The sequence below is a fragment of the Sinocyclocheilus rhinocerous genome, unplaced genomic scaffold (genome assembly GCF_001515625.1).
Source record: "Sinocyclocheilus rhinocerous isolate Xijiao unplaced genomic scaffold, SAMN03320098_v1.1 scaffold523, whole genome shotgun sequence".
NCBI classification, from domain to species: Eukaryota; Metazoa; Chordata; class Actinopteri; order Cypriniformes; family Cyprinidae; genus Sinocyclocheilus; species Sinocyclocheilus rhinocerous.
Genome location: NW_015626042.1, coordinates 180,062 through 191,073, shown reverse-complemented (window position 1 = coordinate 191,073; position 11,012 = coordinate 180,062). Strand labels below are relative to the sequence as shown.

The 11,012-nt window shown below is 40.2% G+C and overlaps 1 pseudogene; it reads left to right on the top strand.

Moving 5' to 3' along the window:
• The window catches only part of LOC107709487 (zinc transporter 6-like), a 16,839-nt pseudogene that overhangs the window by 3,828 nt on the left and 1,999 nt on the right, over positions 1 to 11,012 (top strand).

The window sequence follows — 11,012 nt, the reverse complement described above, 5'->3', positions numbered from 1 at the left end:
ACACACACACTCACTCTCACACACACACACACACACACACACACTAGCGTCTGTTTGTGCTGTTTCTAGTGCTCTGTTCAGTTTTCTAGTGTTTGTGTGAAATGTTAAATGCTGTGTTTTCACTGTGTTCAGAAGCTCCAGTGCACAGAAAGAAGTACGAGACTGACACGTATGTGCTGGTAAGACTCTCATAAACACTCTCACAGAGAAAATATCACGTGAAGCTCATCATACACACGGCCAAAGGGGAAGACTTAAAAATAAAAATATAGCTCAAAACATTTTTGCCATGTTTCTGGTTTTGAAAAACTTATACCATTTTAATAAAGTTTCAAAAGTCAGCATCATTACTGCAGTCTTCAGTGTCACATGATCTTCAGAAATCATTCTAATATGCTGATTTGCTGCTCGAGAAACATTTCTGATTATTATCAATGCTCCTGTCTGCAGTCCAGCAGCTGCTCAGTCTTCTCCTCTCTGAAACACAGAGACATTCAAGCAGTTAGTCTGCAGAAGCGAGTAAGACTCCTGGTTAATGATGGGCCGCTGTCAGGTTAATTCTGTGATAATCCTACTGTACCACACTTTGGATGAGAAAAACCTCTACTCATGAACTTTACTGGAGACCACATGAGAGCTGTGACTACGTTTGATAAACTGCGCAGAAACAAAATGAATCTCGTTCATGATCAGTGGGGAAGAGGAAGTGGAGCTGTGCGATTCTTTTATGGCACACGGATTAAAATAGACTGTCCTCCTTTACCCTGCAGTGAAAGACGCAAGAACAGAAGCCAGGTAAAGAGCCGTGGCCTCATTCTAGATGTGCAGAATCATCCTGGACGCTTCAGCATGCATACGGGACAGTGTGAGAGCTCCTCTAACAAAGCCACCGCAGCCACACCTTCAGTTTAATGCTTGGAAACTCGCTCTCATCCTCTCACAAATGACTTGTTTGAGACTAGGACTGTGAATCCAAAATCAATTCCAATTCCAGAATGGGATACTTAAGGTCAGGAACCGGACACTTGTTGTGAAATTAAAATTTAAATTCCACCTCTCAATTACTGTGTGCACATCTTTTATTTTTAGGTGGTGGAAAGGGGCTGTTAAAAATGTATTTGTCTTTGAATCATTCATTCAACAACACTGATTCATCCAGTAATGAAACGAGTAAATCTTGAGAGAGTCATTGAATCATTCCATGCATAAATTCCATGAGATTGTTTACTTCTCTAAAGTTTTTTTCATTAGAATTGTGAGAGAACTATAACCTCCATTTAAAGTCTCAGTTTATCCAGAATCGTGCAGCTCTATTTTACACACAAACAGCTCTAAATTGAGTCCAGTTTTTATGCAGCCGGCTGTTTTCTGTTCACTGTATTCAGCTGCAACTAAATGTTTTGCAAAAAGAGACACAGAATAAATATTTTTATATCGGAATATTTGATTTCGTTTTTTAACCACATTGGTTTCAAAACTGGGAATCGATAAGAATCGTAATTGGAATTGATCAAATTCCAGGATACCCAACACTAATGATATGAGGAGTTTGCAGAAACCCAGCCGAGGTGCAGTAGTGTTTTCTGACAGCAAGGGTCAGTGTTTCAGTGGTTTACTCGCATACACACTCTCACACACACACACACACACACACACACTCACTCACTCACTCACTCACTCACACTCATTCTCACACTCACTCACTCACACACTCACTCACTCACTCGCACGCACGCACGCACACACACTCGCACACTCGCACGCACACTCACTCACTCACTCACTCACTCACAATACTGTGACTGCTGAAGCACCAGTGATCTCTCAGAGCTGATGAGGATGTGTCTGTGTGTTTCAGTCGTGGAGGATTCTTCTGTTCGCCGTGTTCAATCTCATCTGCACAGCCTGTCTGCTGATGTGGAGCAGCTCCACCAACAGCATGGGTGAGCACTCTCAGCACACATTACCCAGCATGCCCCAAACCACAGAGATCCGCTCTTCAATCTGACTGCCAGATTGTTTTGTGACTCTCAGAGCGAGTTGACTGCGTCCTTGTGTGTCTGAGTGGACAGACTGTGTGTGTTTAACACCTTCAGAATCATTCTCATAGACGCTGATGATTCTAATAGAAATCTGATCGATGAGCACACACCTGATGAATTCTGTGCCACACAGAGAAGATTTGCAGTCAGTTCTGAGCGTCATGTAGGGCCTTCGGATTTCAACAGAACATGCACATGAAGCACGGAATCCAGACATAGCAATGTAGTTTATTTGATAATGCGGAATGTCACAGAATTTGGATGAATAACTCAAAAGTAGAGATGTACAGTTAATGAAATTCTGATAGTATCTGTGAATATTAAAGCATGTAAATGCTGCTGTGTGAATGTGAAGTCTGTGTGCGTGTCTCATGAACTTGCACTCATCAACTTAATCAGCATCATCAGCATTTCACCATTTATTTTGTTAAATCTATCGTCAGCTACACACAGAAATGTGTCAAATCATAAAATAAAGAATCCAGAAAAGTTAGAACAGACAACACAATTTCTGAAAAAAATAATAATAATAATATTAGGCGGAGCTGTGATTAAACACTAGTGTCAATCAACAATCGTGGGAGGGGCCTGGGTCTGTGTGACATCACACTGCCAAGAAGCTGGGAACAGCTTGATTTGAGAAAGAGGATATTATTTATAGGGATTAAAAAAAAAAACACTGGGTGGATCTTTATCATTATAGGGTGGATGTGTACACACACTGCTAACACACATTTATGTTCAAACAACATGTAAAAGTGAATTTTGCATCTGATGACCCCTTTAATACATTTATTTTTTATGGCTAAATTTGCTGAAATTTGGTAATATCTCTGTAATGCACTGCCTCTTGTTGCTGACTGTGATGCTTTGTAAGTTTCTTTGCTGAACTGCTCTGTGTGTGAGAGAGAGAGAGTGTGTGTGTCTGTGTATGTGTGTGTTTGTTTGTGTGTGTTTGTGTGAGTGTGTTTTGTGTGCGAGTGTGTTTTGTGTGAGTGTGAGTGAGTGAGTGTGTTTGTGTGTGTGTGTGAAGTATCACTGTAAAAGCTGAAACTAATCCAGCGTTAAGACGTTTTTAACTAAAATACATAGTCCATAATCCATAATAACGCTTCCTCCAGTGAAAAAGTGCATCTGCTGTTGTCTCTCACATCACAATCCAGCCACATATTTGTTTAGAGCTGTTTTGGCTTAATCTGTGCTTATTTCTCTCCTGATTCAGACTTTTCAGTGGAGACAGCATTATTATGGATAGAACTTGTATGGAATGCATCTGTTCTGCGCATATATCAGATATTTTACAATCAGTTCAACTGTAATGTGATATATTGGTTTTGTGAACAAGTGAATGTGGGCATGTACAGTATGATAGCTGGATATTCATTTTGATGTTTGGATTTCTTAAAATAGAGTTTTTAAACGCATCACTTAATCTAAATGTAAAAATGTGAGTATGCACATTTTAAATATCTCAAATTAAACCAATGATCTCTGGTGCCTGTTAACAACTAATAGGGCTGCCCCCTAATAGTGGACTAACCGTTAGTCGACCAGAAGAGGCTTGGTTGACCAATATTTTATTAGTCACTGGAGAAAAATAAATAAACCACATTGGCGAAGTCACGCAGATTGTTAAGGTGGCGGTGCTCTTAAAATACTCCCTCATTTGTGGTCATACAGATAAGAGTAATCCATCTTTCAAATCTGTAAAGACTCTACGTTTATTTGTGTGCACTCACAATAACAACAAAACATTGCGCTTTTGTAAAATAATGAAATCAATCAGAATGTGCTTTCTGCCGTCTCGGTCTCTGTGAACCTGAGCACAAAACTCTTCTATTGCCTTACAGACATGAAAAATATATAGGCCTATATCTATAGAGAGCGAAATGTCTTCTTCCAAATGAACCAATTCAAATGGAAGACAAATATTCTCTGATTATGTAATCTGTATGAAACATGCATACAGCTGCATCACTACTGCGGAGATAACAAGTCAGTGTCGCCGATCTCTCAAACCGAAAACAAAGAAAGCACTAGTTTATCAATGAATTATTAAAATGTTGAAGCAGCCTCCTTACTGTTTTTCCCGACACATTCATAATCATTACTTCTGCCGGTGCGCTGTGGCAAGCTTTATGCGTTCGCTTAAACGCTTATTAGGCTATGTATGCAATTAAAGGCTCATTATTATGATTTAAATTGTTTATTAATAAACGTGCGATTAGTCGACTAATGCTTCAGAAGAACGACTGCTAGTCGACCAGACACATTTTTAGTTGAGGGCAGCCCTAACAACTAATATGATATCAAACACTTTTTTTATTTTACTGAGAAGCAAGTCTCTTAGATCTTCTTGCGTGTGTCTGTAGATGTTTGGGAGGGTTGAAAGCGTTTACTGTGTGATCTGAAGCAGCTCGCAGTGTGTCATCGTTTCTGTTCCCTGAGAAGCGATCGTCAGATTGAGCTGCAGTAAAATCCCTCCACGCCTCGCTGTGATGCGAGTCTGCTGTGGTTTGTGTTGTAGGTTTCTGTTGTGTAATCGTAAGGTTTTGATGTGATAGCGGGGCAGGATGTTTTTATCGTGCTGCTCGGCCGATATTTCTTGCAGGAGCAGCAGTCTCAGTTTACTTCCTCCCACCGGTTTCCGTTTTCCCGCCAGGTGTTAGTTTGTAGTTTGTCAATAAAGCTTTTAGTTTACATCTGGAGCTATCTATTGTTATTTTAATGTGCCGCGTTGACAGACACCCGAGCCGAGCCGCTCGATACGTGTTCCAGAACTCGATGACAGCTGAGCGCTGCAGTTTGCAAATCTTTTTTACCGAAAGTACCAGCTAGCAGAGAAAGCCGATACTCGCCCTGAGCCGCTGCGACTGCGCCTCGCTCGCAGGCTCCTGAGCGCTTCGCTTGTGTTTCGGATAACCGCTCGGCGCTGAGTGCTGTAATGGGGTCGAGCTCCCGCGAGGCCTGCAGTGAGACGGCTGAAGGTCAGGGTTCGAGGACGATCAGATGTGTTTTGATGCTCTGGCCTGTAGATGTTATTAAATATTCAGCTAAAGATCCTGGCTTGGTTTACCGCTGCGTCTTCATCTCCTCTTCTTCTTCATTGATTAGGTCTGTAAACATACACAAGTCACCTTAATCTAGCACTGTGTGCTACAAGATGTGTGTCTTCTGCGCCCCAGCTCTGGGATTTATTCATGCATCAGTCTTTAGAGCGCCTCATTCAGGTTTGGCTTTTTGGATGGTAGGGGTGGATGATATGAGCTCAAATTCATATCACGACATTTTACACTGTCCAGGCGATATCGATATTATATTGCGATATGAGAAAAAAAAAGTCTAAATATTTTAACCTTATATAACTAGGAAAAGTGAGGGGTTGGACATAGACCCAGCATGATAAGCTGGAAAATTACGCAGTGTAGTCTTTATCACCCTGCAGAGGTTTCTTTTGCAAAATAATCTGCTGACTGTACACGATCCCTCAGTTTGGGAACCACTGGAGTAGGTGATTTGTGCTCTATTAATTTGGTCTGTTACGATGCTCTATGTGTTTGATTACTAATGTCTGTGTAGTACGGTGTTGCACACAGAGGACAAAAACGTTCAGCCTCGACTCTTTATCGTCATTTGTGTTTAAATTTGCAAAGCGTACCAAAATGAACAAAACTATATAAATGAAAAATTTAAAGTCATGAATATATAACAGTATCCACGGTATAGCAAAATCCATATCATGGAACAACATAATACCGGTGGTCACTTTCATACCGGTGTAGCGCCCCCTATTGGACGGTGTGGATGGGCTCAAGTGCTGTGCTTTGTAAATGACTGAACTCTGGTGTGTTAGTGTCTGGGAGAGTTTTCAAATATGTCGAGGACAGATTCAGAGCAGTAGTGTTGTACAAATATATATTAACAAATTTCGCAGTAATAATCCATGTTAGGGATGGGCGATACCACTTATTTTGTTTTCGATACGATACCGATACAATACTTCTAAACTGAACTTTAAAATTATGAAATTTATTAAATACACAATTATTCGCTAACATAGGTTATTTGTCCAATTCAATGCATATTGTATGCATTAATTTTTTTTGTTAAATAAACAAAAGCTGGTAAATAAAACACCTTAGTATCAATATTTATTTATTGGCTCTTTCATTTAGAAGGCGGCACTATCCCGCCATATTGCAGTTTCTCCCATTCATAAGTGTAGGAGTGAATTGTCTTTGTATTTCTATAGTCTTTGGTTAGCTGTGCTTGTGCAGAGTCTGTGTATTTCATGCTGTATGTGAAAAGACAAACTTGTTGATTAATAACCAGCTGCTTTTATGTAGATGGTAAAAATGTGCTTACATCATTATTAGGGCTGTAATACGAATACATTTTTAAAAATCTATTTAAGTATATGATGTGCCGATTAATTAATTAAATTAATGAGAAATAATTCGCACACTTTTGGTTGAGAAAATACCCCAAAAGATCATTAAGACAATATTGTGTCTATAACGTAACCCAATACAAGCGTATGTTGTGTCAATTAATATCGCATGCAGTTGTGCAGATATTAGGGGGAAACGGCACTCTTGCTGGTGTGATATTGCTAAGCTGTGCCATGTGATATAAATATGAGGGTGGATCTTTTTTTTGTCCTCATATCTTGAATTTTACACTCATATAACTGCATTCCAATAGTCTCCATCACAGAGTCAGTGGTCCTGTTCATCAGTGTGAGATGACTGACAGGTCATATTATATTTATACATAAATGATATATATATATATCTGTCTTCTGTTTCAGCCTTAACCGCATACACATACCTCACCATCTTCGATCTCTTCAGGTAAGTGTCATCTGTTGGTTATTAAAAGCTTGTACAATCTCATATCTTGAATTTTACACTCATATAACTGCATTCCAATAGTCTCCATCACAGAGTCAGTGGTCCTGTTCATCAGTGTGAGATGACTGCCAGGTCATATTATATTTATACATAAATGATATATATATATCTGTCTTCTGTTTCAGCCTTAACCGCATACACATACCTCACCATCTTCGATCTCTTCAGGTAAGTGTCATCTGTTGGTCATTAAAAGCTTGTACAATTGTGCTTCTGTGTTTACCAGATACGGATACTCAAAGACTTTACTGCTTTCCTTTGATTCACCTGTTACACCAGTGATACACAATCATCTTAGGCTTATAAAGACAGTGTATTAATGTGTCATTAACCGTCAGTGGGCTTAAGTGTGTTTACAATCAGCTAGATGCACTTCAAGGCGATACTGCATAGAGTTGTGTTGCATTTCATTGTGTTTAAGCATCTGATGCTGGTGTCTTTGGCTCTCACAGTCTGATCACCTGTCTGCTGAGTTTCTGGGTCACCGTGAAGAAACCCAGTCAGGTGTACTCCTTTGGGTAAGAACAGTTCATACTTCAGATAGCATTGTGCTTGTTTTCTCACCTCAAAGTGCTTCACACGTGCAACACGGCGTTGATAGTAACCATAGTACATTGAAAACTGTGAATCAAATCAATGGTCTATTGGTCAAACTTAATAAAAGTATGACAACTTTAACACCATTACACAATTCATCTGACCTCAAACTAGGACCAGTTTTACAGTTGTATTACATTTTTGTTCCTGAAATCCCCTCTTCTGCTGGGATCAGAATAATCCCATTTTTTGGGGATCAAAAGTATCCCAATCTTACTAAATGTTTTGAACAACACAAACTGAGGATTTAATCCAGATCAAAACCAAGATTGTATTTTGTGATCTAATCCGAATTCAGAATGCTTTTTTTCTTTTGAACAACCCATTTTCAAGATCCGATCCGATGGCCATAATCTGATCAGATGACGTCTGAACGGCTGGCCCCAGGGTTTCAGTGATGAACCAGATGTGCCGGTTGTGTGTGTAATGTCAGGTGTTTGTGTTGATGTGTGTTTTGTGGCCTCAGCTTCGAGCGTTTGGAAGTGCTGGCGGTGTTTGCCTCCACTGTGCTGGTTCAGCTGGGCGCGCTCTTCATCCTGAAGGAAAGGTGAGATGCGTGTGTCTCTGCAGAACTCGATCCCGTCGATATTTCACTGCTGTGACCCGACTGACTCGCGCTCACACTGGCCTGATCCACACACACGCAGATGAATGAGCTTGCTGGTGCTGGTTTGGTGGTTTCTCCTCACCGTAGTTTTTCAGGAAAGGCACTGGCATGATGTTATTCAGCATAACCTCCCAGATGTGCTCCATCGTTACTGGATTGAGTACTTGTCTCTGTTTGTATTGGTGTGAGTGAGTGAGTGTGTGTGTGTGTTTCTGAGTGTGTGTGCGTGCGTGCGTGCGTGTTTCTGAGTGAGTGTGTGTGTGTCTGTGTGAGAACGGTCTGTACAGTATAAAAACCATTACTCCTATGGGATGTCCCCACTTTTCACAAAAACAAACCTGAGTGTGTGTGTGTGTGTGTGTGTGTGTGTGTGTGTGCTAACTGTGTGCTTCCTCCTTCCTCAGTGTGGAGCGTTTCGTAGAGCAGCCCGAGGTGCACACGTGAGTACAACAATCACTGACCTGATCCTCACACAAACCTTTCTGCATCTTTATGTTCATTAACATTAATGAGTTTTTCTTTTCACCATTCACACACACACACACACAAGACTGAAAACATGACCAATGATAAAACAGTACTGCATAAGTCCTGTATAAAAAGTGGATTGGCGATGGCATTCACTTGCGATGTACATTTTGTACAGCTTAAACCTACGCCCATTTCTTTTGCGGATCAAGTTTGCCCAGTCTTTTATCACTATGTCAAAAGCATAACATTAGAGAGAAGATTAGTGGAACTTCATTAAAGATGAATGGCACGCCTTCACTGAAGCTCATACCCGCTTCTGGTTTGGTCGTAAGCATTGAAGTACAATCATGCCCAGATCAGAAGAGCTGACAGCTCGCGGTTTAAACGCAGTCCAAAATTCAACATATCTTTCAAGTGTAGAAATTAGGAAAGAATTATTGTCATTTCCCTGCTTTAGTGTAAAGCACAAATAATATGCCTATGAAATATTCATTTTCATTTATTTTACAGTGCAATTATTTTACAATACATGGCAACTGCTGTCATTGCTATTATTATTATTATTATTATATTCTAATTAGTTTGGCTTCCTCAAACTCCAGTGTGATGTGATTTAGACTGAGACAGTAGATCACAAATAAAAAGAGGCTTGAGTTCACTTTAAAGTTTCACTGACTTTTTCTGACATTAAATGGGAATGAAGGAGTGTTTGTAGCTCTTCACGAGCCGCTCTGAGCGCTGTGTGTGGTTGTTTCTGTGCTTGTTTTAGGGGGCGTCTGCTGGTGGGAACTTCTGTGGCTCTGTTCTTTAACCTCTTGACTCTACTCTCCGTCAAGAACAACCCTTCGTCTTCGTGTCTGAAGGTAAGGTCTTTTCCACAGACAGCTGTTTCTAAGTGTGGCCGGACTAAAAGTAAAGTAAAGACTTTTTGAATTTTCACTTCTTAAGTCAGCCTTTATTTTTGAACACTCGTTAGCTGCTGTTAGTGCGCGGTACAGATGACTGATCCGTGTGTCTCTGTGTGTGTGTAGCCGCGAGCACCAGCTGGCTTCAGGAGCACGTGGCCGATCTGAGCCGGAGGTAGCACACTCTTCTCACTCTATGATGTACGCTGAGTTATTCACTGCAGATGATGCATAGCGTGTGAATGTTTGTGTGCAGTCTGTGTGGACTCATCCCGGCGCTCCGCAGCCTTCTCCTGCCCAGAATGAACCCGTTTGTGCTGATCAACCTCGCTGGAGCTTGTGCTCTGGGCATCACGTACATGCTCATCGAAATCAAGTGAGGAGACCGCACTGTCTTATACATGACGTCACAAATGCTTCACAAACAACACTTCTATTGCTGTAACTGTACATCCCTACCACAACTGTGCATTTTTACTGCTGCATATATGTGACCCTGGAGCACAAAACCAGTCATAAGGGTCAATTTGCATCATCTGAAAGCTGAATAAATAAGCTTTCCATTGATGTATGGTTTGTTAGGATAGGACAATATTTGAAAATCTGGAATCTGAGGGTGCAAAAAAATCTAAATATTGAGAAAATCATCTTTAAAGTTGTCCAAATTAAGTTTTTATCTATGCATATTACTAATCAAACATTAAGTTTTGATATATTTACAGTAGAACAATATCTTCATGGAACATGATCTTTACTTAATATCCTAATGATTTTTGGCATAAAAGAAAAGTGTATAATTTTGACCCATACAATGTATTGTTGGCTATTGCTACAAATATACCCCAGCGACTTGACTTACTGCTTTTGTGCTCCAGGGTCACATACTATTACTTTTACTACTAAATCTCATCGAATGCCTTTCTCAGTCTTGAGCCGTATTCGGCGGTAATCGTTTCTCAGGGGGACGCAAGTTATTTTCAGCATTTACGAGGGGTAATCAGTGATTTTACTGCCGTCCGAATCCAGGATGTAGGTGTTTATCTCTCACCACCTGCGTAAAAATCCCCGGCCGAATCACCTACGGTTTTCTGACAAACACTAAGGTCGTGTGGCAATTTAATTGCTGTCTGAATCCACATCTCCGAGTTTACGAGAAGAAATCGATTCAAAATTACAAAATTTTCAAAATAATGTGCAAATCCTTTTTGACCACTGCCAAACACCGTACTTTTGTACTTTGCTGTAATTTGCATACATATTTATTTCTGAAATGCTGGAAAGTCCACAGAGACTGGGAGCAGAAAGAGAAGAAAAACAAGTAAACATTAAAAAAATGGGTCTTTATTATGGCAGCAGCAGGCATGCGATACAATTTAAAAATGTGTATTATATACAGTTATATACATAACTATTTCACGTGTAATTATATACAACTATAGTGTGTCTATTTTCCTATTTGTAAACTGGAGATTTAAAT